The sequence below is a fragment of the Rhincodon typus genome, chromosome 1 (assembly GCF_021869965.1).
Source record: "Rhincodon typus isolate 14 chromosome 1, sRhiTyp1.1, whole genome shotgun sequence".
Taxonomy (NCBI): Eukaryota; Metazoa; Chordata; class Chondrichthyes; order Orectolobiformes; family Rhincodontidae; genus Rhincodon; species Rhincodon typus.
The window spans coordinates 109,495,167-109,519,862 of record NC_063332.1 but is presented as its reverse complement, the minus strand read 5'-3'; the positions used below and the strand labels follow the sequence as shown (position 1 = coordinate 109,519,862).

The 24,696-nt window shown below is 39.6% G+C and overlaps 1 protein-coding gene across 2 annotated transcripts in view; it reads left to right on the top strand.

The window, feature by feature from the left end:
* The window catches only part of cfap299 (cilia and flagella associated protein 299), a 508,258-nt gene that overhangs the window by 157,474 nt on the left and 326,088 nt on the right, over positions 1-24,696 (top strand). The gene's annotated exons all lie outside the window — the stretch shown is intronic.

Here is a 24,696-nt window from a genome sequence, read left to right as displayed (position 1 = left end):
TTTTCCTATGACAATTAATTTTGCATTCAAAAATATGTAGATCCACACGATTGTGTCAATTTGTAGATGTATATAACTGGACTATGTAGTTTGCATACTCTGTGGCATATTGGAATATCGGCGCTAGCAAGATTTAAATTATGGGTTGACTAACAAAAATTCTGGTTGGAAAAATAAACGGCAAAAAAGTGATGGTCTTCCTATATCTGGAACTATGGGATTTGCGATTACTAGATCAAACATAGCCTGGAGAAGCGATTCTGGAACCTGTGGACACATATTTCCCCACAGAATATTGACTATGTAAACAGTTCCATGCATAAGCCATTCTAGCTTTAAACTTATGTTATTGAAGTTGGTATAAAAGAGCTGGTTACAACTTGTTCCTTTTTAAGACTATTCAAAGAAACCACTGTAGTTGACTCAGAAAACAGTGAATTAAGCAGCTTCTTATGTATCTCTTCCTGTGTTTAAGACCTGAGGAAGAAAATATTGTACAGTATATGACTAACAATATTGTGCTGACACACTTCTTTTTTTTTTCCTTTACTGTTTTCCAAGTCCTGCGAAGTGTTTCCTTTGATGAAAAAAGGCTGATTGTAAGAATGTTTATTTCGTTTTCAATTAACCCAAATTTGCCCCCATTTAATAAACCCACTAGTGGAAAAAGTATGAGTCATGCAGGTAATTTTGACTGAAAGTTTGACAATTCTCATTTTGTGTAAGCTCTACAAAGTTTATCGAACTATATTTACATGGGCAAAGACTGCACTTCAAGTAGCATTTTGCACTTAACTCTTCGCTGTCAGATCCTTAAAAAATTGGGTGCCTGATGTATATAAAATGAACTCAGTCAGAATATGTAATTTTACACCACAATGCTGTTAAATTTCACCTCTCATGGACCTAGAATTTTCTGATTAGTACTATTTAAATGCTGGCTTCAGTCTTTTTATAAAAAAGTTAAAATACATACTAAAGTATGTAAAGCGTCCACCTTTGAAGAAATGTAAAACATCTTAATTTTTTCACAATACCTAGAACGTGAATGTCATTTTGTTCCGTGATAGAAAGGATTAATTAAGCAACGTTCTATTTAATGCACTTTTTTTGAGTTCCTTAATTTCTATTGGACAAGTCAGCCAAAATGTCTGGTATCTGGTTTTAAGATTAAATTAAATGAAATAGAATTTCCATGGAAGTGCATCCAATTATCCTTCGCATTTTATGTATAGGAGATTATTGGGGCAATCTCCACAGAAATCATTGGTGCATGCCTTTATCCCACACTTATAACTTTTTTATTTTATGAGTATATTATTCCTTCAGATAGTGAGAAATGGGTTTAATACAACAATGTTTAAGATAAATTTGTTGACTTATTTTAGTGGAAGTATTGAACAGAGAAGAAACATTCTTTGCAGGCAAGAGAATTAAAAATAAGAGCAAAATAGGTAAGATATTCAGCATACAGCAGGGCATTATGCGTATCACAAAAAAAAAGCAAATGATTGAAAGGAGGATAGAATTGTCAAAGAGATTCCCCACTCTTCTATTATAACTTTGGTGGAAACCTTGGAGAGAATCTGAAAATGGCCATTTCAGCTTCTTTACCAAAGTTTCCCTGATTTTCAACTAAAGCTACTGCAGGCAATCTGGAAAACCATCTCGGATATTTCTAGTGTAAATATCGAAATTAAAAGCTGAGTCTGTGAGGTTAAAGATAAAGTTTATTTTAGACAGGGTTTCTGCTGATCATGCAAAAAAGGTTATGGCAGTAGTTCAGGAAAAATCAATGGCAACTGTTATTAACAATTGAACCTCTTTCTACATTTGAATAAGCATGTAACGAGAATTAGGTAAAGTTTGTGTTATTTTACACACAAGAAGTGTTTGTCGAAGAATATATCATAGAATTTTCCAGGGGAGTTCTCCAGTCTCTCACTGAAAGCTCCATGGGAGATTGATGAATGTTCAAGAGAAATATAAACAGCTATTTATGCTGTTTCACAGGATTTCTGCTGATCATCCAAAGAAGTGACGGTGGAAGATCAGGGGAATCCCCATTGAGCCCTTCTCTAACCAAAATTATTAATTTCATTCAGCAAGAAGATTAAACATTTCTGCTGATTATTTTGAAATTTTATCAGTTATTTTTTATGTAGTTATCCATTCTTTTAGTTTTTGGCTTTTGATATTTGCATGTACTTGGATAGTTTTCCTTAAAAAAATCAATTTGTGAATTTGCATCCAATTTTTTTGAATTGTAAGGAAAAGAACTCATTACAAGTGTGTAAACTCGAATGTGTTGTGATAGCCTTCAGGTTAGCTTCTTGCAGATCTCTGCCAGTGCCAATTATCTAGCTATTCCAGTCTATTACAACTGTTGCATGTAGTATTGCATTTCTGGTGTAATGATTTCTATTTCAAAGTGCATCCCCTAATGTGAATACAGCTTAAATCCTTGCCAATAATAAAAACAGGAAGTGCTGGAGAAACTCAGTAGGCTTGGCAACATCTGAAGAAAGAGATGCAGAGCACTGTTTCAAGTTTGATATGACCTTTCTTTGGAGCTTCTCCAGTTCTGAAGAAGAGTCATAGAGCTGTACAGCATGGAAACAGTCCCTTCAGTCCAACTGGTCCATGCCGGCCAGATATGCTAAATTAATCTAGTTTTATTTGCCAGCATTTGACCCATATCCCTCTAAACCCTTCCTATCCATATAACCATCTAGATGCCTTTTCAATGATGTACCAGCCTCCACCACTTCCTCTGGGAGCTGATTCCATACATCCTCTGCGTGAAAAAGTTGTCCCTTAGGTCCCTTTTAAATCTTTCGCCTCTCACACACTGGACTTGAAACATTAACTCTGTTTCTCTCTCCATAGATGCTGCCAGACCTGCTGAGTTTCTCCAGCATTTTTTTATTTCAAAGCTCCAGTATCCATAGTACTTTGCTTTTATTTAAATCCTTTCCCATCTTCTACCTGCTGCAAAGATAATGAATAAGGTTACCAAGGTAATGAGCACACATGTCGGGTGATGTGGTCAACTTGTATATTGAAAATGCATTTCAAATTGTGGGGACTTGTCTCTGTTTGGAAAAGGTAATTTTGTCAAACCTGGAGGCAGTCTGATTTCTGTCACTTGTAGCTTTAGATCAGTTTCATATATGTCAATAGCAAATCAGTAATTTGTTTTCCAGTTCTTCAAGCCACAATATTGCATTGCAATTCCATAAAAGCTAGCAACTTTATAATAGAGATGTGACACAAGAGACTTTGATCTCAACAATTGCAAAAAAAATCCAGAATATTTGTAGCTTAGTTATTTGATAGATGTTTTAGCCATTCAAACCTTCAATCTTTTGCCAAAGTTACGTTGAGCCACATAACTGAAATAGGTAGGCATCTGCCCAGGACCATCCAGAGTAACGGGTTTGAAGTGTAATACTTTAAAAGCCGTACTGTACTGAAGCAAGTGGACTCGGCTTAAATTTGAGTAGAAAATGAAAATAAACCCTCATTATAAGAAGCAGTCTAATTTTACAAACTGATTCCAAGCTATGCTCATTTACTGTGATACTTGTAAGATGCTCACGTTCATTGCTCCCTTGGCTTGGATTCCAGTAAATTAATGATATCCACTGAGCTTATGACAAATAAATCAGGAATTCTGGCAGGATGTTCTATCCCAATGGCTGTATCTTTTACTTGATATCAGACTACAATGGGAAGAACCTTGGACCTGTTCCTGCACCCAACAGGAATTCCATACTGAGTTTTTCAGGAGGGAGAACCAGTATCCAACCCAATTTCCTACCTGTACCTCTCATCTACTAATTCCTTGATGTTGGTATTCCATCCTAGGCAAATCTGGACCACTGCTTTAAGTGATAGTTTGTATGTTCCATTTACTTTCTAGCTGTGTATTTTTAATGGTCACCCTGATTCTCCTAATTCTCTACTTCAACAACTATCACCAGTGGACTTCTCAAAAAAAGTTTTATTTTTGCCAATAATCATCTTTAATCAGTCTCAGTTTCATTTAATTTAGCACTAGTTTTAATACTGAGAAAGCATTGTGTTTTCAAGATTCAATCCAAACAGTAGCATGTGAAAAATCTGACATTCCAAAGTAGCATTGTATTGTCAGAACTATATGTGGACGAGGGTTTGCCTGCTTATTCGGGTACTCGGGCGCACTCTTTTTAAAGAGCAAGCTGTCCTCTCAATATCCAGTTTGACTTTATTCCCTGAACAATATCAGCCAAAAAAACCAGAAAAAGTGATCATTTACATCTGTGCTTTGTTGTGAACTACATTTGATTTGCTTTTCTACATAAGACCAGTCACTGGAACAGGACTTTACAGTGATATTCCGAACCCTGCCTTCAGGCCTAAATGTAGCCAGAATCCAGCACTATGTGAGAAAGTCACTCATTGTGATTTCCTTAGAGTAGTCAATTAATGACCAGGAATTAAGGCTCACCGTGAGATCTTAAAGCTAGACCGTCAATGTGAGGCCTTCTTGTATGTGAGTGAGAGGGACCTCACTTCAAAATGGAGGTGCCCTTATTTAAGTTTTCAGACTTTGTATATAAATGGTCTTTGCAGGTGGGACGTCAGTCGCTGGGATGGTGGCAGGAAATCCCCTCTGCTCAGCCTCAGCCTGCCTATAGCACCGTGTGCCCAGATTCATCACTGCAGATTTCTTCCAGGCAACTAAGCTGCCCCTGGCACCTTCAGCAATCTAGAGGCCAACTGTAAAATTCCATTTAGCCACTGTTAGCAGGCCACTAACTGTACCAATTAGATACCTGATGCATGAAAGTGGGCCTGCTACCCCTCCTATTTTGCCTCCAGTTATATAGCCCAGAGATAGAATTGTTTCCTTTCTTTATTCATTCAGGGGATGAGGGCATCGCTTGCTAGGCCAGCATTTATTGCTCATCCTTAATTGCCCAGTGGGCAGTTAAGAGTCAACCACATTGCTTTGGATTTGGAGTCACATGTAGGCCAGACCAGGTAAGGATAGCAGCATTCTTCCCTCAAGGACATTAGTGAACCAGGTAGGTTTTTCCAGTGATGAATTCATTATCATCATTAGACTCTTAGTCCCAGATATTTATTAAAATCAAATTCCACCATCTGCTACGGCGCGATTTGAACCTGGGTCCTCAGAACATTACCTGGGTCTCTGGATTAACAGTCCAGTGATAATACTACTAGGCCTTTGATTCCCCCGAAGGGAACCAGGATACAGGCCAGCAGCACACATGTGTACTCACCTCCATCTCCAGCGCTTGTTGGGGCTGGATTAAAAGCCCCAGGTTTCAAAGAGGAATGTGTTGAGGTGTACTGAGATTGTAGTGAATTGCAGATGTGAGCCTGCTTCTGATCTCTCTTTCTGAAAGTTGGCATCAATTATTTGCAATGATTTCTTAGACCATTCCCCCACTGCTGAAGAATGTTCTCCTACTGTTGCCACAAAGTCATTGGCTATCAACTGCTAACAGACCCCAAGTCTTTGCAGTGAAGATTTTGGTTTCTGCAGAGCACATTCCCACAATCAGATTGATAATCATTGGTTTTTGGTGTTGGTTGAGTGAAAACGGTCCGCTTTTGGGGTGAATGTTTTGAGCACAGGCAGGGAAAAAATAAGGATTCAGATTCTATTTTACTGTTCATTATTGATTATCTGTTTGATTTAAATTCTAAATTGAGAAAAGAGAAATCACTGGAAAAGTTTACATTGCAGTGGTTGTGATTTCTCTTAAATCAACGTTTTCCTATTTGAATCATGTTACTAAGTATTTATGTTCCTTTCTTCATTTTGAAGTGAATCTGCCAAATAAACTTTATGATTGTGGGACAATATGCTTTTTGCATTGAAGCCTGCCAGAAGGAATACTGCTTGAGCCCCATGAAAATTAGCTGAGGAGAAGACAGTTCAGGTGAATTAACATGTAGCTAAAGGCTGCTGTGGGAAAGACGTATTTCATTTCATGGGATATTGGGACTGTTTTTTGACAGAAAGAAGCAGTGCTCATAGTATGGACTTCACCTGAACCAATATGGGCGCAAACTGAAAAGGTAAATAGGGAGATGAAAAAGTCTTGAAGGCTTAAAGAGTGGTAAGAGGAATCTACAAGAAGTGTAACTTTAAGCAACCTAAATGCAAACAAAGCAGGGGAACATAGGACAGAATATAGAATGGAAAAACATTTGATGGCAAGTGAATACGTAGAGTTATAGAATGGGATTCTAAAAATATGATTAAACGTAAAGAAAGAGAAAATAAAAATGTGTTTTAGTTTCTGTAGCAATACACATAGTTTCTGTAATGAAATAGGGGAGCTGGCTGCAGTTATGTATTGAGAACAATCAGACATATCAGGGAGTGCTGAGGACTGGGAATTAAGCATTGCAAAGTATAACATACTCAGAAAAGGTTGAAATGGTCGAGTGGCAAGATGGAGCAGCTGTACTTGTTAATGGATAATATAATGGCTATAGAAAAATGGGGCCCAGCTATGAGCGAGGTGAAAATAGAACGTTTATAGAGATAAAAGGTAAGACAAATGCACAGTCATATGAGTATGTTCAGCAAAGGCTGATCCTAGTCAGAAGAGACAGCAGAGATTGCACAGAAGTTGTTGATCTCTGTGCTGTGCTGAAAGAGCATGTCTCAACCTAGGACAAGCTCCTCCACCAATTCATCAGCAATAGTAGCATCTTCCTTCTCACCCATTCTGTCATCAAAGAGCAAGTGTGGATCTAACATTACATCTAGTGGTTGGTCACCATTGTGCCCACATTCTGCTCTGTGTAGCCTGTCCTGAAGATCCAGAAAATTCATGTATGTTCCTAGGGATGGAAACTTATCAGAAATATAATTATCTGCTGCTGCTGAATAAAGAATATTCAGAGTAAGACCGGCTTCTCCATTCAGCAATAATACTTCTGACTAGAAATGACATTGAGAATGTCCAAAACTTATGTCCCCTACAGAGAAGTTTTCTATGCAGCTGCCCCTTGACTTCCATTGAAATACAGCCACAGCACAGGAAAGGAAAGGATGGACACTGTAGCTTCAGCAACTAATTTAAATAATTTTTTTGTTTTCTTGTGGGACGTGAGTGTTGCTGGCTGACCAACATTTATTACCTGTTCCTAGTTGCCCTTGAGAAGATGGTGGTGGGCTGCCTCCTTGAACTGCTGCAGTGCATGTGCTGTAGAAGACTCACAATGCCCTTAGGGAGGGAATTCCAAGATTTTGACCCAGTGACATTGAAGGAATGACATATATTTCAAAGCCAGGATGGTGAGTGGTTTGGAGGGGAACTTGCAGGTGGTGATGTCCCTATGTATCTACTGTGCTTGTCCTTCTAGATGGCTGTAGTTGTGGGTTGGCAAGTTGCTGCCTGAGGATCTTTGATGAATTTCTGCAATGTGTCTTATAGATAATACACACTGCTACTGCTGACATATGGTGGTGTTGGGAGTGAATGCTTGTGGATGTGGTACCAATCAAGGGGACTGCTTTGTCCTGGATGGTGTCAAACTTCTTTGGAGCTGCACCTATCCAGGCAAGTGGGGAGTATTCCATCACACTGTTGACTTGTGCCTTGTAGACGGTGGACAGGTTTTGGGACTTCAGGAGGTGAGTTACTCGCTGCAGTATTCCTAGCCTCTGACCTGTTCTTGTAGCTACTGTATTTTTATGGGGAGTCCAGTTGCATTTCCAATCAATGATTAACCCTAAGGATGTTAATAGTGGAAGATTCAGTGATAGTAACTCCATTGTAAATTAAGGGGGTGGTAGTTAGATTTTATCTTATTACAGATGGTCATTGCCTGTTAACATAAACGTCTGACTACCTGAAATTATCCTGAGTTTCTGTAACTTGCTCCAGGAAACAAAATCTTGTGGTCTTCATTAGTATCCAGTACTTTTTCAGGAATAGGTTGTTATTTTTAAGGTTGTTATTAGTTTTGTTGTTTTGTCCTGCTGTAGAGCCTGTTCTGCTACTCCTGAAGACAATTTTGAAATGACCTCTTTTGTTATGCAGCACATTAATGGCTGGGCAATTTTCCTACCAAATTGAGAGGTGAGCAAGGAACTGTGCTTCTTCCTTCCCCACAAAGATTTTGATTTCTACATGGCCCACCTGACTTCCAGTTAACGTACTGGACAGACTCAGCTGTGGGATCCCAGGGAAAATCTCTACCTCCCTAGAGAAGGGACTTGTTCTGTGTATTGAGTGGCACGGTATTGGTTAAATCATCAGTGCGAACTTAACCACCGAGAGCCAGGTCTTGCCTGCCTCAAGGACCAAATGATTGGGCAGGGGCAGGGGTAGGGACTTATATATCGCTGAAGTTGTACCTATGTTCTGCATTTGACAAAACATGTAAGCTACTTTGTCTGCATTTGTTTATCATGTAGTATCTTCTCAACTGAGATTTTGTTTTCTGCCTTTTGTGACTGTGTGAGTCTTGATGTTCTCCCACTGTGAACCATTTGCTGAGGGTTTCACTGCTTCTGTTTTGGGCCTTTCCTGAGAGTTGCTGGGTGCTTTAAATATTCCTGCTGTCAATAAACATGACTGGGAAGTTTACTGAGCGAGGAATCTACAGTCACTGCCACTATATAGTGAGATCACATTGAAGATGTAGAAAGAGTTGAATCTATTCTCAATGTAGTGAGAAACCTTTATTAACTGTTTACTTTCTGTACGTAAGTATGGATGAGAGAGCATTTTTTGAACTTTACGATCTTGATCCCTTATGTTGTGTGTCCCTTATGTTGGCCAATGTCACTGATGACTTATACCATTCATTCGCATAATGGAACTTAACTAGTATCATGATTCCAAATCTATTGGCGACAGTTCAATATTGTGAATCTAAATCTGGATCCTGATACATGCTTCACTTGCAGTCATACCCTCCCGTTATCTGTTAATTCCCACATGTTCACACCCTTCACCATGTTTGCTTACGTAACGCTGGCCATCTGTTGGCTGTACGATCCAAAGATTGAAGGTCCTGATTATGTTGAGGCATGCAAATGAGATCTGAGTGTTAAAGTTCCCAGAGCTCACACTTGAGGAGTTGAATGATTGGCCATATGTTCCAAATCTGGGACCCCAAATTCTAGTCCAAATTAAAATCATATTGTAACATTATTGTAGTGGTCCTTGATGATTCAGTGGTAGGTCTGTACCTACTGTCTGGAATTTTAGCAATTCCACCGTGGTGCATGTTCTCTGATCTTTTAATCAGAAACAATGACCTAAGGATTAACTGTTTGTTCCAGACTTCAGATTTAAGAAATAACAAGTTTAGGACCCCTGAATTTATATAACTGTTCATCACTTGTTTCAGATGATGTCCAGTAGCTTTAATAAACTGTATGCCTGGATCAACTTATAAATGTGGCCTTGCAAGATAAAGAAAGAACGGTTTGCACTTACATTCTGCCTTTCATAACCTCAAGGTAACTCAAACCTCTTTGCAGGCAATTCAATATTTTTGAACTGTGGTCACTGGTGTAATGTAGGAAATGCACAACTACTTTACACATAATGTAAAAATCTGTCCACCTTACTGTCATCTTATTGTTCCTTGATGTACATTCTGAATACAGTACTTAATGGTCTGAGAAACACTTTTCTAGATGATGTGCACAAGTCCCTCCCTCATCAGCCCATTTGTTAATTTTTGCAAATGAGGTTCTCTGATGACAGAGTAGCTGTTTACTTAAAATGGTGCCATCAAGAGCCTTCATTCCTGAAATGCCTTCTGCTTTCTTCTCAACTAATAATTCACATTTTAAAATAATAGCCCTTGTATTCGTCAATATGTGAAAGACAGATGGGTGTTTGTATTTTATGCTTTTAATGTATAAACTTACAGAAGGAAATATTACCAGTATATAGACCATGGGACTAATGACCAAACATATGCTCTGATCTTGAGATAAAATAAACCCATATATGACTTTTTTTACAGTATTTTAGAATGAATTATATGAAATAAACAATACTAAAGATGTTTCAGCTTTTCATAGCAGTCCCAAATGGTGAGTTTCCACCAATCCCTCCATACCATCATAATTCCTTCTTGTGGGAAGGAAGAACTGATGGTTAAGATTTATGTCATTGTGATTAAAATATTATGCATCAAATTGACAAAAGTGTCAGAGATCTAGATATTCCTTCATTCTCTGTAAAATAACTTATTATAGATATAGAGTGCTTTGTATGGTTGACCCTACCTGTGATGGAAATTTGGCCAGTGTCAACTGAGGTTAGGATTCAAATCTGCGACTTCTTTTCACTTTGTTATGTTTGTAAAGCCAACAAACTTTAAAAGGTAAGAAGTCCAATTTAAGTTAAATCTACGTTTTACATTCTAATCAAGTATGATTTTTCAGTTAAGATTTATGACATGCTGTCTATGTCTTCACCTTCACCTTCACCTTCACCCTCAAGGACAGATCCACATATATTAATTTGAATTATTACTTTCAGTCAAATTGTTTAAAGTATTAGTAGTTTCCTGCTTTCTCTCATTTGCAATATTTTATTACAGGTAAAGGCATAATATGAAATCCATCTTATAAAAGAATAATGTCTTCTGAAATCCCTTTGAGCAGCATTTAGTTTGAATTTATTAATTGAGATATGCAAACTCCCCAGAAAATGAGGGAGTGCTGTATAAAATTTGTAGGGAGGTGATGACATAAAGTATTCTTGCAGGGCTAAAAATCAGAGACTTGCCTAAGGCTATAGGAACACAGGTTCAAGTCCCACAATAGCAGATGGTGAAATTTACATTTAATTAATGAAAATCTGTAACTAAAAACTAATCTAATGGCGACCAGAAAACATCCATGAGTCTAAAAAACATTTTAAAAATAGGCCTAGCAATTATAGATTAGTCACTTTAACATCAGTGGTGGAGAAACTTCTAGAAATAATTAGTCAGGATAAAATTAATAGTTAAATGGAAGAGTCTGAGTTGATTCAGAAAAGTCAGCATGGACTTGTTACAGGAAAATCATGTCTAACTAATATGCTGGAGCTTTTTGAAGAGGTAGCAGAGAGAGTTTAGGAGGGCAAGAGTGTTGATACGGTGTACATCAACTTCCAAATGACGTTTGAAACAATGCCACACAATAGACATTTGAGGAAAGTTATAGATTATAAAAGATGGCAGTGATGTGGAGACAAAATTGGCTGAGGGACAGGGAACAGAGAGTAATGGGTAATGGGCACTTTTTAGTTTGCGAAAACATTTTAGTGGAGTTCCCCAGGGGTCGGTGTTAGGTCCTTTGCTCTTCTGAATATATGATATGTAAATAATGAGGATCTTGATGTGCAGGAGGAAATTTCAAAGTCTGCAAACAACTTAAAACTTAGAAGAATTGTAAACTGTAAGGGAGACCATACAGGACTTTAAGGAGACATTCATTAGTTGGTACAGTGGCAGGACAGCTGGAAGATGCAGTTCAATGCAGAGAAGTCTGAGGTGATACGCTTTGGTACAAAGTTCACGGAGAGACAGTATAAGATAAAGGCAAGAGTGCAGAAGAGGTTTATAAGAATGTTTCCAGGGATGAGACACTTTAGTTATGAGTAAAGATTAGAGAAGTTGAGGCTATTTTCTTTGGAGAGGAGAGGCTAAGAGGAGATTTTATAGACTTTTCAAAATCATGAGGGTTCTGGACATTTTAGATAGGAAAAAACTGTTCCTGGTTGTAAAAGGATCAAGAACTAGAGTGCACAGGATTAATGTGTGTTACAAAAGAAACAAATGTGCTGTGAGAATTTTTTTTCCAAACAGCAAGTAGTTAGCATCTGGATGCATGTCCTGGAAACATGGTGGAGGCAGATTCAATGGAGTCATTAATTTAAATGCTCAGAAAGCTGGTGCAGACATGATGAACTGAATGGCCTCCTTCTGCATCATAATGATTTTGTGATTCATGGAATATATAAATATTCAGAGCCATCTTTAAGCCTATGTCCTAGTAAATGGTTCTCTCTTGAAAATAACAGTCAACTGGGCACAAAATTTGACTTTCAAGTGTCCCTAGTTTTGGTGGTACATGTGCTACTGGCATATCTTCTTGGTAAAGGCATTAGCTGCAGTGCTTTTAAAAAATATTTGTCCATTTGTGCATGGGATGTGAGTGTCTCTGGCTCAGCTAGCCTTTATGCTCATCCCTATGTGAAGGTGGTGGTGAGCAACATTCCATCTAAGATGCGTGGCTGCTTACGCACATTTGCATCGAGGATCTGCACACAACATTTGCAGCATTGACTTCTGGTTCTGGAAGTTTCTGCTGCACATGGACCTTGGAAGTCTACACAGAAGAAATTAGCAGAAACGCTGGTGGTGAGCTGCTCTCTTCAATCACTGCAGGCCTTGGGATGTAGGGATAACCACAGTCCTCTGAGCAGAGGAAGCAGATAGGGCAATCACACAGCTTTACCAGGGTAGTAATGTTCACCATGTTCAGGTTGTCTTCCATGCAGAGATATAACACAACCATAAAGATTATAGATGTGCTGCACCCCATGAAATGATACCTAGGCCCAGAGCTGCTCAAGGGCATTATGTAAGGCTAAGTGCCAACTTTCGCACTGAAAGTTAGCAGCCTTTCAGTAACCATGCTACTGACATTCTGTTTGACATTATGTAAGAGCACTAATTCAAGAAAAGGCACCTGAAGGATGGGCAATAAGGGAACTCACAAGAGTGATTTATGAAATTTTGAACAAATTATTAGATATGTTGTTTTATTATGTTGTTTTGAGGTGAATTTAATTGCAGTATTGCCTTCCTAGCAATTATCGCATTCACTATCCAAATAGCTCAGGCCTTGGTTGCCCTATCTTCCATCCTTGCGTGAAGGTACTAGATTGTGCCCTTTTCAGTAAAAAGGGCCTATTGCTCCATCACAGTTTTGCCTGCCAGTCTTTGGTCCTAATAAACCCAACTCAGGTGTATTCTCAACCCATAGAGCGGCCCTGTAATCAAGTATTTTTATACTATTTTGCTCCTTGTCATTATTTGTAGCCAATTTAAACCATAGGATACTGTGATCGTCGTCCCTGAATGCTTCCCTGTTGAGAACGGAATCATTTGACCCAATGTATTCCCCAGAATAAGATCCTAAAATGTCTCCTTTCTCATTTGGTCAAAACATGCTGAAGTAAGTTGCCTTGAGCACAGTTCAGAACTGCTTCCCTCTGTCTTTTGTACTATTGCTATCCTAGTCCATACTGGGATAATTGAAGTTCCCCATTAAAGTTTCATTATATATGCATTTTTCTGTTATTCCATGCAAATTTGTTTCCCTATAACTTTTCCACCATATGGCCTATAGAATACAACTTAAGCATGACACCTTTATTGTTTGTTAACTCTAACCAAGGAGATTCTGTCCTTAAATCTTGTAGGATGTTCTTTCTCACCAACATTGTAATATTTTGTAAGGAGACTTTTCTGTCATTAGCAGAGGCTCCCAAAAGGTTTTTTTTTCACATTTTTTAAATCCAGGTTTTGAATTGTATGGAAGAGTTCATATTTCATAGCAGAAGAACTAGCTCCTACTAGGCCCTTTCTCTCCAACATCAGCATGAGTTAGTTTGCTACACTTTTCATGATACACTGCTATCTCTCTAGTGCTTCCTTGGGTCAATAGCAAGGAGGGAAATTGAGCAGAACAATGATTCCTGCCTCCCTGCTGTCATTTACATTGATGTTACATTCTGGGTTCAGGAACCCACCCAGTGCTGTGGGATGGAAACGAAATCCAGGTTGCGAGTTGGAATGGTGGGAATTCAGAGCCATGCCTCCTCATTTCACCATAGGAAATGAAAGTCGTACGGTGTGTTACTTGTGTTCTCATTTTGTTATGTAATCTTGAGCATTGTGGTCATATGAAATATTATTTGTAAGGCTGAAGTAATTGATGAACAACATTTGTCTTACCCAAACCTTGCCCTCAAAGGATTAAATAGCAGAAACACATCAAAGTCAGGCTGAATCTTTTTTATCAATGATGTGTGGTTATATTTTATGGTACAGCCAAATCTGCATTACCCTTCTTTTAATTTTTTCTTTCTCTTTTCGCCCTTCCTCTTTCCTCCAGGCTCTGTACATCTAAATGCTGTTGAGGGTGAGCAGATGGTTTGCTCCCATGTTGCTATTTTTCTGCGTCTTTCTAATCATCTGCTAGAATATTTTTGATGATCCATCCACTGATTTTCTTTTTTTCCCTCCCTTCCTGTTGGGAAGTACGTGGCCTTTATTCAATGCCTCCTCCAGATGGCAGGTGCAGATTAAAAGTTCAAGTGGGAGTAACTCGAGATTCAAACCTGTGCACTATTGTTCTGTGGCATGTAGTTGGAAGACCGTGTTTGCCAAATTTGCTGATTACAAAAAGATCGATAGAAAAGTGAAGAGGCCATAAGGAGGCTACAAAGGATATCTGGCAAATGGAGTATCATGTGACAAAATGTGAAATTGTGCACTCTGAATTGTGCACACACAAGACAAATAGAAAGGAAGTATATGATCTAAATGATGAGAGATTGCAGAACTCTATAATACAGAGGGATCAGAGCATGCTAGTGTATGAATTGCAAAAATCTAGTATGCAGATACAGCAAGTAACTAGGAAAACTAAGAATATTGCCATTTATTGCAAGGTGAATTGAATACAGAAGTAGGGAAGTTATGCTTCAGTTATACAAGTCACTGATGGGACTGCGAGTACTGTGCACAGTATTGCTCAACTTAAGGAAGGGTGTAAACGTGTAGGAGGCATTTCAGAGAAATTTTACCAGGTGGCTATCTGTGAGTTGTCTTATGAAGAAAGATTGGACAGATTAGGCTTTCATGTGCTGGAGTTTAGACGTACATAAGCCAACTTGACTGAAGCATAACAATTCTAAGGAGTCTTGATAACGTAGATGTGGAGAGCATGTTTCCCGTTATGGGAAAATCTAGAACTAGGAGTCACCCTCTAAAGGAATATGGGATTGCCCATTTTAAAGAGAAGAGGTAATTCTTAATCTGTCTAGGAAGGTTGCAATTCTCTTCCTGAAAAGGTGGTTGAAACAGAGTCTTTGAATATTTTTAAGGCAGAGGTGAATGGATTCTTCGTTAACAAGGGGGTGAAAGATTATCTGCAGTAGGTGAGAATGTGGATTTGTGGTTAGAATCAGGTAAGTCATGATCTTTAGTAAATGGTGGAGCACACTTGAGGGCCTGAATACCCGACCTCTGCTCAAAATATGATAATAATTTTGCCATGTAGCACTGAAGTATATTATACATCTTTGTTACTCTTAAAATCAGCACAGGCATTCTTGGACAGTTCAAAACTTTTGGTATCCATCTATTAATATTTTTATGATCCAACAATCAGTCTGCAATCACTGAATGATTGGGTCACATTCTTATTGAACATAAAAAGAAAAGCAACAAGAAAAGGCTTAAAACACAATACTTTTCTTGGACTGTTAATAATTCACTAAACTATTTAAGGAATAGAATTTTCACAGCTGTTATCCAATCGCCTGCCCCAATTAAACAGAAAATTTTTGCACACCCTCAAGAAACAGCAAAAAAACAGCCATTTCAATTGTTTCTTTAGGGTTTCTGCCAGTGGTTTCCTAAAATTACATGAAATGGTTGAGGAGATCTATGTACATTTCAAAAAATAACTTCATCCAGCTTTGTAATGGCAATTTTTGTGAATAACTAATCAATAACAAACATGAAAATCTAATTTTAGCAACTATACCCTTGTGTTAAAAGTATTCATTGTGTAAGGTGTGTGAGGTGTGTAAGCAGGTCTGTGATTAGCAAATGCTTAAGAAATTTCAGCAATGCAAAAGAGGCATCAAGTGTTTTCAAGAAATCTGGAACAGGCACATTGCTAATCATTGTGAGGACCTGGAAAGAAGCTTTAAAAAGGTCTTAGAAATATGAAAATTGCAACTAAGTATGGACACACAAGGGAAGTAGGCATAATTAAAGATTGAAGAATTGAATTCCTGTAGGCATTCACAATTGGTCCAGTATATCTATAGCAGAAAATTTGTGGAAGTCTCAGAGGAGTGACATAAAAAAAACTTTAGAATGTCTGACAATCTTCTACAAAAATTACTGCTGATATGTAAAAGCATTAAGAGTCATTTTCACCTTTACTTCTCCCTATTTAGTAATCTGACCAAACAGGCTGCACATCTGCACTTTATAGCACTCTAAAACATGTATAGAACTTTATAGAGCCTATTCCTTTACATTGATTTCAATAGATTAAATTGGTGTTGGTGCCGGGTGGGTGGTAGTGTTCTTCAATAGGTTGATAATTTACTCTTCTTGGTTAGTGCCCAGGTAGTGAAATTGAAAACTACCGCCACTGTATTGTTATGGAAAAGATTTGCAATGATTATGATGAGAGAAGGAGATGGTAGTGTAAATTATATTCTGCCATGGTGGCGAAGAGAATATGTTGCAGAATGGATTCTATGTGCGCAAATTCCATTTAAATTTACACTACTCTCATTTCTTCCTTGGAGCTGTGCATCAGTATGAGGTCACATCTTGATTATTGTGTGAAGTTTTGGTCTTCTAGTCTGAGGAAGGACACTCTTGCTATTGAGGGAACCCTGCAAAGATTCACCAGACTGATTCCCGGGATGGCAGGACTGACATATGAAGAAAGACTTCATCGAGTGGGCTTGAACTCACTGGAATTTAGAAGAATTAGGGGGGATCTCATAGAAACATATAAAATCCTGATGTGACTGGACAGGCTGGATGCAGGAACAACGTTCCCGATGTTGGGGAAGTCTAGAACTAGGGGTCACAGTCTAAGGACAAACAGTAAGCCATTCAGGACTGAGATGAGAAAGAATTTCTTCACTCAGAGAGTTGTGAACCTGTGGAATTCTCTACCACAGAAAGCTGTTGGGTCCAGTTCATTAGCTTTATTCAAGAGGGAGCTAGAATGGCCCTTGCGGCTAAGGGGATCAAGGAGTATGGAGAGAAAGTAGGAGTGGGATTCTGAAATTGCAGAATCAGCCATGATCACATTGAATGGTGGTTTAGGCTCTAAGGTCCGAATGGCCTACTCCTGCACCTATTTTGTATGTTTCTATGTATATGACAACGTTTGTAATGATGAACATTAGTTTTATTATCAGTAGGGAAGAGTGACTTAGTTGATTGTTTAATAATGATTGCATGTTATAGATTGAGACAAGTCTAAGACCATGTTTTTATAGCAAATGCAAATAACCTCATTTAAGAAGAGATGTCCTGTTGCTTTGGATCAAGTGGCAGGGGACGAAGAGGAATGGAATGTAAGCTGTACAGATGTTTCAGTATTTCATTGAACTCCGACAATGTATCTGTGTTGTAATCCCCAAATACATTTTCATTCACACTGTATATTTAAGTTCACATAATAGAAGTCAATGCTTTGCAATAAAAATAGGTAAGACCACCCACTAATATAATGTGCTGGCCTATTGAAATCCTCTGCAGTTAACAGCAGTGGGAATACTTTCATGTGATGTTTAGTAATGCTGGTTTTTGCATAACTTTCCACTTTTTGAACTTCTTTTCTCACTCTCAGTGACAGAAGCAGGAATTTCAAACAATGTTTGGTGGTTCTTGTGGTAAAGAATGTAAATATTATGAAATAATATTGTAGCTATTTTCATTTTTATATAAATATTTTTTTAAGCAGAACCTTCATATAACTATTACATATTTTAAAATATACATCTGTGGGCAAGTTGTATTACCTGATTTATTATGAGAATAGATTCCCAGGAGTTAACAAAGGGCAGTGGACTATTCGGTTCAGATAAAATGATAAACTGGCTTCTAATTGTCATCTGGATGCTGAAAGTGATTACTGCCTTGAAATCATGTTGTTGCTTTCTGTGTTGTGTGACTTTTTTTAAGTTGGAGCTTAATTTATGTTTTGGTTATCTTTTGAGCTTGCTGCAGCTTTCCCCCCAGACACTAATCATTAGTATGCTGTATGTTTCACATCCAAACCAATGTTCTCACTGAAGGTTTAACCATTTTGATGATAAAACTGGTGCATTGTAAATTAATCTGCAGCTGTTTACAGGAGGCATATTTATCTGATTATATTATATTGACTTTTAACATTCATGCTTGGAAATTTTCTTGTGAAAATAATTTGATTGTAGGGCCTTTCCTGAAGGGCGCTAGTGAGCAATTTTGGTTTTAAGCATTTCCTCAAAATCTTGTGGTGGGAATTAAACTCGTGACACCTGGATTGTTTGTCTAGTAGCATAATCAATGGGTTATTCTACACTTTTTGTTTGAAATTTAATTTAACCACCCACAAAACCATATGTAGAAATCCAGACTCACCTATCTATGGATGGCCAAATAAAACTGGCATTGTAGGTTCAGTCACACTCTGACGTGCAGAGTAATGTTTTGATCTGGAAGAAGGCTTCTTCCCTTGTACTACGTCATTTAGGATGAGTGAAATCATTGACAGAGGGATTTTTCTCAGTAATAGGTGTATGTATTTCCCATATAGCTGTCCATCTAAAGAAAGGTAAACTGTATAGAAACTGAGACCCTACCAGAACAGAAGCTCTCACCATAGTAATAACATGGGGAGTCCACAAGGCAAAATTCAAGTTATTGTGAAAGCAAAATACTGTGGATAATGGAGATCTAAAACAAAAGCAAAAGCACTGGGAATACCAAACAAGACAGATGGCACTCATGGAACGAGAAACTGAGTTGTGGTTTTGCGTCGAATATGACTCCTCTTAAGGACTAAAAATTAAAGTTTCTGTTTTCAAAAATGTAATCTGATTAAAAACCAAAAGAACTGCGGATGCTGTGAATCAGGAACAAAAACAGAAGGTTGCTGAAAAAGCTCAGCAGGTCTGGCAGCATCTGTGGAGAAAAAATCAGAGTTAACGTTTCAGATCTGGTGACTCTTCCTCAGAACAGGAGTTAAAAGAGAAGTTGTTGAGGGTGAGGATGAGCTTGGCCAAATGGAGGAGGGTAGTGGTGGGTGGGGATGGTTCAGGTGTTTGCTGTAGCAAGAAGCAGAGAGCCCTAACACCCTCCTGGTGGGGAATGGATGTGTAAAGGGATTGCACGTCCATAGTAAAGAGGAAGGGCTGGAACCTGCAAACTGGAAGTTTTGAAACCAGCATACATCATCAGAGGAATCATAGATGTATGTGGGCAGGGACTGGACCAGGAGAGATGAGACTGAGTCAAGGTAGGAAGAGATGAGTTCTGTGGGGCAGGAGCAGGCTGAAACAATGGGTCTGCCTGGACAGTCCTGTTTGTGGATTTTTGGAAGGAAGTGGAAGCGAGCTGTGCAGGGCTGGGGCACTATCAGCTTAGAAGCAGTTGTGGGGGGAGGTCACCAGATGAAATGAGGTCAGTTACCATAGTAGATACAATGGCCTGATGCGTCATGGTGGGGTCATGGTCCAGGGGAAGATAGGGGGAGGTATCAGCGAGCTGGCACTCAGCCTCTGCAATGTAGAGGTCAGTACGCCAGATTACAACAGCACCACCCTTATCGGCAGGCTTAGTAACAAAGTCAGGGTTAGATCCAAGTGTGTGGAGTGCAGTCAGTTTGGAGGGAGATAGGTTGAATTTGGTGAGGCAGAGAAATTGAGGTGACCAATATCACATTGACAGTTCTCAATGAACAGATTGAGTGCAGGGGAAAAGCCAGAGGGAAGGGTTCAGGTAGAGGGAGAGTGTTGGAACTGGGCGAAGGGGTCTGTGGGATGGGGAGAGGACTCTTGCCCAAAGAAATGGGCACGGAGGCGAAGACAGTGGAAGAAGAGTTCAATGTCATGTTGTGCCTGAAATTCTTTAAGGTGGGGACGCAGAGGAATAAAACTGAGGCCTTTGCTGAGTATGGAGCGTTCAGCAACAGAGAGAGGAAGGTTAGGAGGGATAGTGAATACCCGACAGGAAGTGGGGTTGGAGGAGGGGATGTGGGCCTTGATGCCTGAAAGGAAGAGGAAAAGGAAAAGGTAAAGCTTCTTGTTAGCACGACGAATGAGCCCGAGGATGAAGTGGAACTGCGGAGTGGTGCAACCCTGAGCCAGTGTGTTGCGATGCTGTTGGAGAGAAAGGTTGAGAGTGCGCATGTGACACCACATGGCATTGAGTGTGGATCTCAGGATGCGGCGAGAGCAGCTGTCTGTGGAACGTTGAACATCACGGAGATCTCTGTGATCCTGGGAGGATTTAAAACATGAGGGATGAAACTTCAGTTGGAATCCATGTGGGGTGAGTCTTAGCCGGATGAAGTCACTGAGGAATGTGATATGATTGTGGAAACAAGTTTTAGCAAATACTATCTTAGTCAAACACCAGGACTGACAGTGAAATTAATGTCGGTGGACTAGAAGAAAGATTAGAACTGAAATCCCGTCGGAGAGAAGAGCAGAACTTCTTCAAGGTGGGCACACCTAGAAGAGATGTGGCAGTGAATTAAATACTAAATAAAAACTGAAAGAACTGCAGATGCTGTAAATCAGGAACAAAAACAGAAGTTGCTGGAAAAGCTCAGCAGGTCAGCAGAACTGTTCTGAGGAAGGGTCACTGGACTTGAAGTGTTAAGTCTGACTGTTTCTCCTCAGATGCTGCCAGACCTCCATGTAATCTGATTAGTTTCCCTGGTCTATGTTAAGGTACAGAACCTTATGGCAATCAAAATTCTGCATCAAACTCTGAACAGCTTTTAACAAAAATTAAAATGCTAATCTTGTACGTGGAATACAGGACTTATGTTAATAAAAGAGCAAAAGAATGCCTGGAATATTATTAACTAATAGCACTCATTATAATTTCATTCCCTGGACTCAGACTGATTTGAGATATAGGCAGATGAATAGAAAGGAGGCAATTATTGTAAATATCCAAGTAGGACTGCAAACACATTTGAAAGTAAATCTTGCTTACCATGTAAATTGAAATGAACACTTTGTTTTTGACACATGAAAGGTGAGAGAAGTGAAATATATGTAAACCAGTTCCAACTCACTCTGCTGATCTGCCGACTGCCATTTCCCTGTCGCAAAATGGGTTTCTGAGTGTCTTGCATATTTAAATCAGGCTGTTAGAGTGCAGTTGCTTTCCTGATTTGAAATTCACATTTAAAAATATTTATTCATGGATGTGGGCATCACTGGCTAAGATAGCACTTATTGGACTTCTTTAATTGTCAAGGAGAACATAGAATAAACATAGAACATAGAATCCCTACAGTGTGGAAACAGGCCCTTCAGCCCAACAAGTCCACACCAACCCTGAAAGCATCCCATCCAGACCCATCCCCCTAATCTACACCTCCCTGAACACTACAGGCAATTTAGCATGGCCAATCCACCTAGCCTGCACATCTTTGGACTGTGGGAAGAAACTGGAGCACCCGGAGGAAACCCACGTAGACATGGGCAGAACGTGCAAACTCCGCACAGACAGTCGCCCGAGGGTGGAATCGAACCCAGGTCCCTGGCGCTGTGAGGCAGCAGTGCTAACCATTGAGCCACTGCGCCATCCCGGGTGTCAGCCTCCGTGGAGTTATTTCAGTGGCGGTGAGAGAAAAGCACGGTCCTGAAGAAATTCACTCACAACAGTCGTCTTTGAGTTGAGAAATGTGTTCATGGCATCATGCCAGCATTTAGGAAGCTTGGCTTGTTTGATCCTACCATGAAAGACTGCGCCCAGTATGTGGAAAGAATGCAATACTTTTTCCAGGCAAATGACATTAGGGCGGAGGAAAAGCAGCAAGTAATTCTCCTGACAGCTTGTGGACACGCAGCGTTTTCAGTTTTTGGGAGCTTAATTTTCCCTAAGGCACCAGATAATAAAAAAAAATTAAGAGTTAATGAATTTAGGTAAAGAATGTTATGACCTCATGCCTCCTCTAATTCTGAGATGCTATTGGTTTTACTTGGCAATTTGAGAACCCGGGGAATTCAGATCGGGATTTTTGACGAGGTTAAGTCGACTTGTAGCGGCATGTGACTTTGGTTTAACCCTTAATGAGATGCTGAGAGACTGTTTGGTATGTGGGATTAATGATGTGACTATGTAATAGTGTCTACTATCTGAAGCCCAACTGGACTTCAAACAGGCACTACAACTGGCTTTATCATTGGAAAGTGCAGCAAGTGGAGCAATATGAGTTGCAGGGTATTCTGATAGAAGTGGATACCCTTGCCAGTCTCACTGAACTTGGGGAACATCACTTCAGTGAATGCAATTGCATAGCTTCGGTCAGGACTTACCTGGAACAGAGGGTCTCTAGGTCAGCTCACAGCAACACCCCAAAGCAAAGCAAAGCCTCAGCCAAACAGTTAAAATTTTCTTCAGGATCTGGGCCAGCAAATCGGAGTAGTTGCTGCTGGTATGTGGACTCAAGGCAGCAAAAGAGTCCCACTAGACCTAAATTGAGTAAGAGAACTAAAAAGCTAGTATCCAGGAGAGTGCACACCCTGGAATGTCCACCTACATCTGGTTTAGAGCAGTTAAATTGTTTAGCGACATCCAAATCAGAACCAATCAAAATAAACATTTGGTTAAATAGTCACCGGCTTCTAATGGAGGTCAATACTGGCATGGCCGTTTCAGTGATCGAAGAACCAGCCTTCAATAAAATTCGCTCTGGACTCCAACCCTTAAGTTTGTGCAAGATCCCAGCTAGACTGGGAATGTACACTGGGGAACCTTTACATATTAATGGTACAACTTTGGTTCCGGTCTCATATGAGAAGCAGCTGGATCAGTTACCATTGATAGTAGTCAAAGGCTCAGGCCCAAGCTTGATGGTGTGAAATTGGTTGAGAAAGATACACCTTGATTGGCTGAGCATTTTTCAAATAGAAAATGGGTCCCCGAGTGAAGTCCTAATTAAATACCCAGATGTTTTTCAGGAAGGTCCAGGGCTATCAAAGGAGCTAACACCACCTTCCATGTTAACTAGGAAGCAATTCCATGATTCTGTAAGGCCCGCCAGGTGCCATTTGCCTTACGAGCAAAAGTAGAGGCAGAAATCAGAAGGCTGAAAAGCGAAGAAATCATCAAATCAGTCCAGTTTATGAAATGGTCAGTATCAGTTGTACCAATTGTGAGGCCTGACAAGGTGGTTCGCTTTTATGCGAATTTTAAACAAATAATAAACCACTTTTTTGCAGCTGGATAAAAACCCAATTTCTCGCATGAAAGAGTTATGCACAATTGCGGTTAAATGAGGATTCCCAGAAGTATACTGTAATTAATACCCAGAAGGGTTTGTACCAATATATGAGACTGCTGTGTGGGGTATCATCAGCCTGTGCAATTTTTCATCAGATGATGGAGAACATCTTATAACATCTATTCAGATTGCTGTTTATCCCGATGACGGGTTAATAACAGGGAAGTTCAGTAAGGAGCACATAGAGAACTTGAAAATGGTCCTTAGACCTTTCTCCCAGGTGGCATAAGCCTTAGAAGGGAAAAAATTGTGTTCCAGGCACAACAAGTGACCTACATGATCTACAGAGTCAACAAGACTGGGTTACATCTCTTGGAAGATTAAGTGAGGGAGATCAAAGGTGCCCTGGCTCCCATGTCTGTAGCAGAGTTTAGGTCTTTCCTTGGATTAGTGAATTATTACGGAAAGTTCATACATGACCTGGCCTCCATCCTGGTACACTTGCCTTAACTTTGAGAAAACACTCAGCCTCGGGAATAGTCTTGTAGTCAAGAAATGGCTTTTGGGCAAGTGAAGCAACAGCTATCATCCTCTAAGGCACACTATGATCCCAAGTGAGACCTGGTCTTGACATGCGATGCCTCCTCATATGGCAATGGGGTAGTGATAGCTCATAGGTGGCCCAATAGCTTGTGCATCTAGGACTTTGGCTAATGCAGTGTGTAAATATGCCCAGATGGAGAAAGGAGGTTTGGTGGTTATATTTGGAATCAGGAAGTTCTACCAATACCTTTGCAGACATAAATTTGTAACAGTAACGGACCACAAACCACTGCTAGGTCTACTTAAAGAGGACAAGGCAGATACACTACTTGTGGTACTGCCACTGGAAGAAAACGTAATAATTTAAAATTTTTTGAACACATTTATGCTCACAGCTAACAATATCAGACTTTGGATGCAGAAAGATCTGGTCCTGGCAAAATTGAAACAGCTGGTGGTGATGAAGGAAAACCAGAGGGCTGTCACAACCAGAATTGAAAACTTCTTGAAACTGCAGAGTCCAGATCACAATAGATGACAGCATATAATTATGGGGAGCGAGAGTGATTGTCCTGAGCAAAGGCCAAATACTGGCTAAACTCCACCAGAGTTATCTAGGGGTTTCCAAAATGAAGATGTTATATCTGGTGACAACAAGGTGCAGGGCTGGATGAACACAGCAGGCCAAGCAGCATCATAGGAGCAGAGAGGCTGACGTTTCGGGCCTAGACCCTTCATCAGAAAAGGGGGAGGGGAAGGGGGTTTTGAAATAAATAGGAGAGAGTGGGAGGCGGATAGAAGAGGAATAGAGGAGAGGATAGGTGGAGAGGAAACAAACAGGTCTCCACCTATCTCTTCGACCTTTTTGTTTCCTCTCC